Below are 7444 nucleotides of genomic sequence, written 5' to 3' on the forward strand. Positions count from 1 at the left end.
ATGGTATTTACCAGGGGTCACGTTTAAAAAATATATATTTTAAGTGCGTCTATTGGAGCGCAGTTTTTTGGCCACCACTAGGGACATGCTTTGCTTACCCTTCTTTGAGTTCACCGCAAAGGATTTCAAGAAACCGACGTTTGGACCATATCAACAGACCAAATTACTGGTTAGGTGCTCACGTTTTAACCATGGTTGTGAGAAAGGTGGAGGGAGTCTTTACGTTGACTTTTATGTCAAAGCTGACCCCGGGGGGCGCCACGGTGGCTAGGAGATGATAATCACCTCGCATGGTATACAGGAGGTCGTGGGATCGATCCCGACCCTGACGCCTGCTGTATATTTGGAGTTTGCATGAATCTCTCCCCATGGTAATATTGATTCTTCTCCGGATTTTTCGGTTTTTCCCTCCACATTGAGAATCGACATCACTCGTTCAGAGTATTTGGCTGCTATACATTTATACGTGATCATGATAATCCACTTCGTTGAGTTATCATTTGTGATGGCCAGGTCACTTTTGAAAAAGAGATAAACGGCTCAGTGGGCCTTACCTGGTAAAATAAAATAAAAATGTTTCAACAATTTAATAATTTTACTACATCTGGCTATTCATGAGGGCAGCTCTCCCGCTCGCGATTCAATCTAAATAGAATGTGTTGCATTACTTGACCGTAAAACATCGAAGTGCGACACTGCCTGCAACTATTACTGCTGCTGGTGGTGGCGATGACCTCAGGAGCTCGAATCTGGGAGTTTTGTCTAGAAAACACGTTGCTGGCGTGGTACCAACCCAATGTCCTACTGGACATCTTTGGCAAAAGGGGTTCATAGCTTAATCGGATTTCCTCCAGTCATTAAATTTAAGGTTTTGATTCTGAAGATTCGATTGTTACGTCACTCATACGTATTGTTACGCCCTCAACAGGTACTTCTTGCAAAACTATTCACCCAGCAAGCTTGCGCATGTTGAAAATGTTGATCCTTGTGCGTGCATGTGTGTGTGTGGTAATAAAACTCACCAAATAGTAGTACTGTGGAAATTTGAAGTTTCCGAAAGTCCATTTCATTTGAGCCCTATTTCCTCTTGACAGCACGAAATTAGTATTTAGTATTAAAGAATGGTATAAAAAATACTGGACAGATTTCTAAAAAAATCTTAAACCCGACTTACAACTCCGAGCCTCTTCAAACATCTTCTGTCGTCTTGACTTGAATTTCTGTATTTTACAAACGAAGGCAGAGCCAATCATGTCCTTTTAAACTGCAACTTCCTTATGATTTACTCCACGGGGGCGGGGGCTTCGGTAGTTAAAACACGAATACATTACTTATCTCTTTTAACTTGCACAAGGCAAGCTATTGTAAATTTCTCAAATATATAAGGTCACAGGAATGCACTTACAGTCAGTAGTCGATCCATGACCTACCGTACATATTTACGGCCCAGGTGTAGTAAAAAAATAAAATCTGAAAACAAAGTACAGGGCATGGAATGGTCCAGTGCTAGACACGCGATGAATGTTGAGTTTTTTTATGGCAGGCCCTACTTTCTTGTACGAGGTCAGTCCCAACTATTTAAAAACAATTTAAACTTCGTACGTTTTTTCAAGCTTGTGACGCTTTAGAAGAGTTTTGTATTAAATGTTGTATTATAATTTTTCTTAACTAAACGTTTTCTTATACCAGGTATAAGGCCCCACTGAGTTGCTATACAGCTCTGTTTTTTCAGAAGCGACCTGGCTCTCACAAATGATAGCCCAACAAAGTGGCGTATCATCATCACGTGGAAATGTATAGAGAACCAAATACTCTCAAATGTGTGACGTTGATTCTAAATGTGCAGGGGAAAACTGGAGGACCCAGAGAATAATCCACACGATCACGGGGAAAGAGAGAGAGACACCGCAAACTCCAAATATATAGCAGGCGTCATGGTCGGGATCGAACCCACGACCTCATGTATACCAGGCGATGGAGTTAACATATTATATCCACCATGGCACCGCATGTATAAACCATAAGGTCTTCCAGTGCGATGCTTGCCAGCAACCTTTTAAATACGCGAGCGTTGACCGGTGCTCCGACTGTTTGAGTCTCCATCAGCTTCGTTGCCACGTGATCTTGGTACTATCACTTTTTATATCATTTTTTATTTCTGGAATGTGCAGGCCCCATGCATCGCGTTGTGACGCACGTACACACACACCGTCAACCAGAAGCCAAACCGGTTGTGAAAAGCAGGTGGGGGGGAGGGTAGAAAGATGGGGGACGGTTCTCGCTGCCCCAAACCATACAAGGGGGTCCCGCCGAAGGGGTTAAGGGTAACTTTTTTTTTAAGTAAGGGGGAAGCGATGATGAGGGGAGAGAGGGATATAACCAAAACAGCAGCTGGTATAAAGAAAAGAAAAACATTAAGAGGCGACCTAAATGAGCATTTTTTTCTTTCCACCCCTCCGAGTCCAGCTCCCGTTTAATCTGCAGTGGTTGTGTCCTGTCTCAGGACCCCCTTCCAGCCTGCTGACTTATTCCAGGTGTTGTATGAAGGGAGGAGTACTATCTCTTTTTTCAAATTTCCGGTGCCTTGTGCAAACTGTAATCCACCACACGAGTGTTTCCATGTGGCTGATGAAGAAGCACACGTAGCCTGGAGAGCCAACGGGTGCCGGAGGCAAGAACAGGTAAATTAATTACAAATGGGTGGGCAATTTACTTGCTGTACTGCCACGTATTAGTTATCCAGGTTGGTGGCCGCACGTGCATGATCATCTCTGTTTGTGCCCCCTTCCATATCAGGCAGCAGTGTTCTTTTAGCCAATTCAAGGTGAAGATAATTCTCATAATAACACTTGAGGTAATGAATTAATATATCTTACCAGAGAGTGAAACTGCATCAATCCTCCTAATAGCCACTCTTCCTATTATCCAGCCAAAATCTGACCTGCTGATATTCCTATTTTCTACGTGAACATTCTTAAACCCCGAGTGGTTTCCGATTCATCCTATTCTCGTTTACCCACGCTTCTTCGCTCAAATAAGAGGGAAACGGAAGACTGATTGCAACTTAATGGTGTATGCTCAAAGAACCCCTGTGTCAGTGTGGATAAGGGTATTTTCACTCTCCTGTCCTATAACAAACAAACGAACAAAAAAGCAGTCTTCATACCCAGTGACCATTAAATCATGATCACATTTGCGAGTTCAAACCAAGCGTGGAAATTCCACGTGACATATTTCGGTTACCAATCGTCCATCCTCAACACGACCAAATCACGGTCGACTTGCCACGTGTGACCCCTGCCAGTCACACCTTCGCCAACTCATAACAACGCCACCACCACTAGGCTCTGTCACGCGACCTTGCTCCCAGCAAAGCCTTCCGCACGCCACATGACGGGCCTCAAAGTGCACATTTCGACCGCCGTGGTGAAGATGCTGGCCACTTTTGCGATGAATGGTGGCCGTTGTTGCTCCGTGATTACCCCTTGGGAGTTGGGGGGGGGGGGGGTGTGCAGAAGGGAGCATCAAGAACAACAAGAGTACAGCAGAGACCCAGAGGCTTCAGTTGGCGTGTACAACGATTGCAAAACAAAGAACCAAACCTAACTGTCGGGTGGTGTCGGGATTTATATTTATGCAATCTAACCCAAAAAAAACTCTTATGGATAAGATTGGTCGCAAAAGCCTACTACGTGCAAAACTAACCAAACCAACTTTCAGGCAACAGGCAGTCACAAACAATACAAATAAATTATCAGGTCTTCTTTATGTTGTTTGGAAATAGCAACATTGTTTCAAGGGTTGATGGGAATTTTGTTTTATATGAAGTCAAGAACGACGTTTTTACGTATTAAAACGTTTGTCTATACAGCCCAAAAGTGAATATTAAGGGGGCCGTCTGTCCAGTGGTGTATGTTGTTGTCCATTTATTTGTGGGGCAGGTCGCCATTAAATCGTCACTTGCGCTGTAACAGGATATAACGAATACTTGCATGTGTCGGATCGAGCAGTAGTCAATCAAGCTGTGACATTTTTTTAATACATGTGTATATGTGTTCGAGCATGGATCGAGCATGGATCGAGCTATGACATTTTGAATACATGCGTCTGTAGCCGGTGATTAATCGCACGTATAATTGTGCACTCTGTAGTGTATAGGAACCTACGAAGCTATTTTGCATAGCTACAGGTAGCCAGGTGCAGTTAATTATTATTTTTATACATAAATGCAACGGTGATGAGGGATGTGGACCCTGAGCCACACGTGAACAGCAGAGTACGGGACATGTCCCCAATTTATATTTTAGTGGAATTAGTGCCTGGTAAGCTGCACGTTAAATTATCGCCAATAATATATAGCTGCTAAATTGATAGTACTTGAATGTCAATCGACTGACAGGAACTCGGTAATGTCAATTGACTGTTGATTGAGTTGTTGGTGGTATTGAAGATATGCACAATTAAGACTTGGATATTCAATTTGATTTCAATGTATAAAATAATAATTGGGTCTCGAATGTTAACACTGGCGCTGAATCCCATTTAACAAAGGAACCTAGCTGCAGTGTTGTGACGTGGTGGGTGCTTCTGATCCACTATTGCTGACATGCCACTGCCCTCTCTGAAGACGACTTTGAAATAAAGTTTCGCCGTTTCACAAACCCCTGGTGCACAGCTGCTGTGGAGTCGCCCACTTCTCTGCAGGACAGAACACAACGCGGAGTACACCTACTCATCGTCTCCAAACTTTATCGCAGCCGATCATCGATACTTATCCTGCGGCTTTGGGGGGGGGGGGGGTGGAAGGAGGGCGCCGGATTTTCAAAATCGGCGGATAATAACTAAATAATTATTTTCAATAGCTTTTTTTCACATTATTGCATTAAATTATGTTTTTAGGTGTTGTGTTCATGTTTATGTGTTTACTATGTGAAATTTGCATAAATAAACATACAAATAGACGAAAATAAATATCCTACTTTTAAAAGTTACTATATTTACTGTACCCTACTTACCACTCCAATCTCGAAGACTCTGCGTGCCGTGATGTATATACATGCAGCATTTTCATTATTTAACTTGTTTGTATGTAGTGTATAAGATACTGTATATAATATTTGACACTGAAATCAAGCGTAGATAGTTTTATTTTTTTAATCACGCACACGGTACCGATCGCTGGACCGGGTTACAGCCTTTGGAGCGGTTTTGCCGGATCGGCCAGGGACCGCCAGATAATGTTGGAAGCCAGATAATCGCGTGCCGGATAATCGGTGATCAGCTGTATTTAGGTCAGTGCGCGTCAGACATCTACAGGCGGACGCTGCTTAACACGGCAAACACCTAAAAACACCGAAAAACACCGAATGTTTATCGCGGCTCTTTGTTTACGAGTGAGACCACGCAAGGGCAGCAGTACCGGCCAAGGCAACGTCACAAGGCACCTACCCCACCCACCCCGCCTGCATCATCATTCGCTTAGCCAATGAGAGCGACGCACGCCAATCGGACGCCCACTGCCCCCCTCCACTCCCCTTGATTCAGTTATCAAGATTTGTGGTCACGATTAAAAAAAAATCCTTCAACGTTACCGCGGTGTTGGGGCAATAACTGTGGCAGCCTGTGAACACAGTCCATAATAATGACGTTTATAATGTGACGCAAACTCAGGCGCAGACCCAAGCTCAGGGCTGCTCGTTAGCCTGACCCAAAACAGATAGAGAGGCCTTGAGATGCTTCTTAAAAGTCCAAGTGAATTTGATGTTGCGGATGTGCGAAGGGATAGGAGAGTTCCACACCGAGGAGGCGTCAGCAGGGAAGCAACGTGAGGCTGTAACAGTTGTGTAGTGTATAGGAGTGTATAGTGACTTGAGGCTGTAACAGTTGTGCATTCTATAGTAGTGCATAGGAGTCTATAGTGGTGTAGTGTATAGTGACGCGAGGCTGTAACAGTAGTGTAGTGTATAGTGTAGTGAATTGAGGCTGTAACAGTTCGAGTCCTTTGTGTCCGAAGCAGGTTTTGAGTGACCCTGCGTAGGGTTCTATTAAGCTGCACTCACACATGCCCCATGGGGTTTTTAAGGGGGCGCTGATCTACATCACCAAGAAACTCAACATCATTGAGTGGCCCACATCCTGCTAATGGAGAGTCAAAAATAAGAAACTGGTCAAAGAGTCACCCTGCTTATAAAAGGGTTGTTGGAAAACATTGGTGACAAAAGAACTAAACTATTTAAAAACTTTAATTTTACCAGGTAAGGTCCGTTGAGCTGTGTAGCTATTTTTTAGAAATAACCCGGCCACAATTGATAGCTCAACAAAGTGGCTTATCACCACGTAGAAATTTATAGCAGCCAAATACTGTTTAACGCATGTTGTTTATCAATGTGGAGGAAAATAAACAGAGGGCCGGAGAAAAATCCACATGGCCACGGCGAAAACATGCAAACTCCAAATATACAGGGTCGGGATTGAATCCAAGATCTCCTATACACCAGGGGAATTTGTTAACATCTCACCACATTTAACCATGGGAACGAAATATTTACCTATACGCAACACCTTTAAAACATCACCGAGTGTGGGGGAAAACTTACGGATGTTGAACTTTGAGTCTGGCCTCATACAAGGAAGCAGCGGCTCTCTGTATAATTCATTCCACTGCCCCAAATGACCCCAGATATCTCACTTTGGGCCAATCCACAGCACGTACTTTCCAGGCTATTTATTCCACCTGGCCATTATCTACCTTAAACGACTGTTTACAACAGGTCCTGAATCTTCCACTGCAAATGCGTTTCGTGTGGCTTCGTACTGCAACGATTCACAGCAGCGCTTTTCCGAGACTTGTAGATTGTTTAAGCTGAGGTTTAACAAAGGGAGCCTAAGTAGCGAAAGTGTTTAAAGACGAGTATGCAAACAGCCTAAACGCTCCCGAGTTGTTAGCCATGAAAGCCAACTTATAATAAATTGCTTCAGTCTAATCTTTTTTTATAAGGAAAGTGAAGTCCAATTATAATTGCCTCGTTTCGAAAGGAATACGACTCTCAGAAGAAATGGGTTTTCGGAACCTTGAAATGTTCACGTTACTCTGTGGTAAGTTTCATTTGCATTATCACACATACAAGCGCAAATCCAACACTTTTAGTTTACGGAGGTTTGTGGGAGGGAAAACAGCAGACTAAACAACGTAGGAGGTTTTTCACAGCCAGTGTTATGAATCATCACTGAATTTCCAATCACGAACCGTGGCATGCAATTATTATTAAGGGCAAAAACACATATAAGGGATACGGCAGGAGTTCGGGTCAAACACCGAAGGCAAAGACACCCCAGGTAGCCTTCAAAAGACGAGCGGGGCACGTGCTATTAGCGAGCAGCACCTATGAAGGCTGGCACAGCACACGAGGGGGTTGGTGGCCAGCATCACGCCCGGCCGCCTTTG

The sequence above is a fragment of the Petromyzon marinus genome, chromosome 62 (genome assembly GCF_048934315.1).
Source record: "Petromyzon marinus isolate PM22_M1 ecotype Great Lakes invasive population chromosome 62, UKy_Petmar_22M1.pri1.0, whole genome shotgun sequence".
NCBI lineage: Eukaryota > Metazoa > Chordata > Hyperoartia > Petromyzontiformes > Petromyzontidae > Petromyzon > Petromyzon marinus.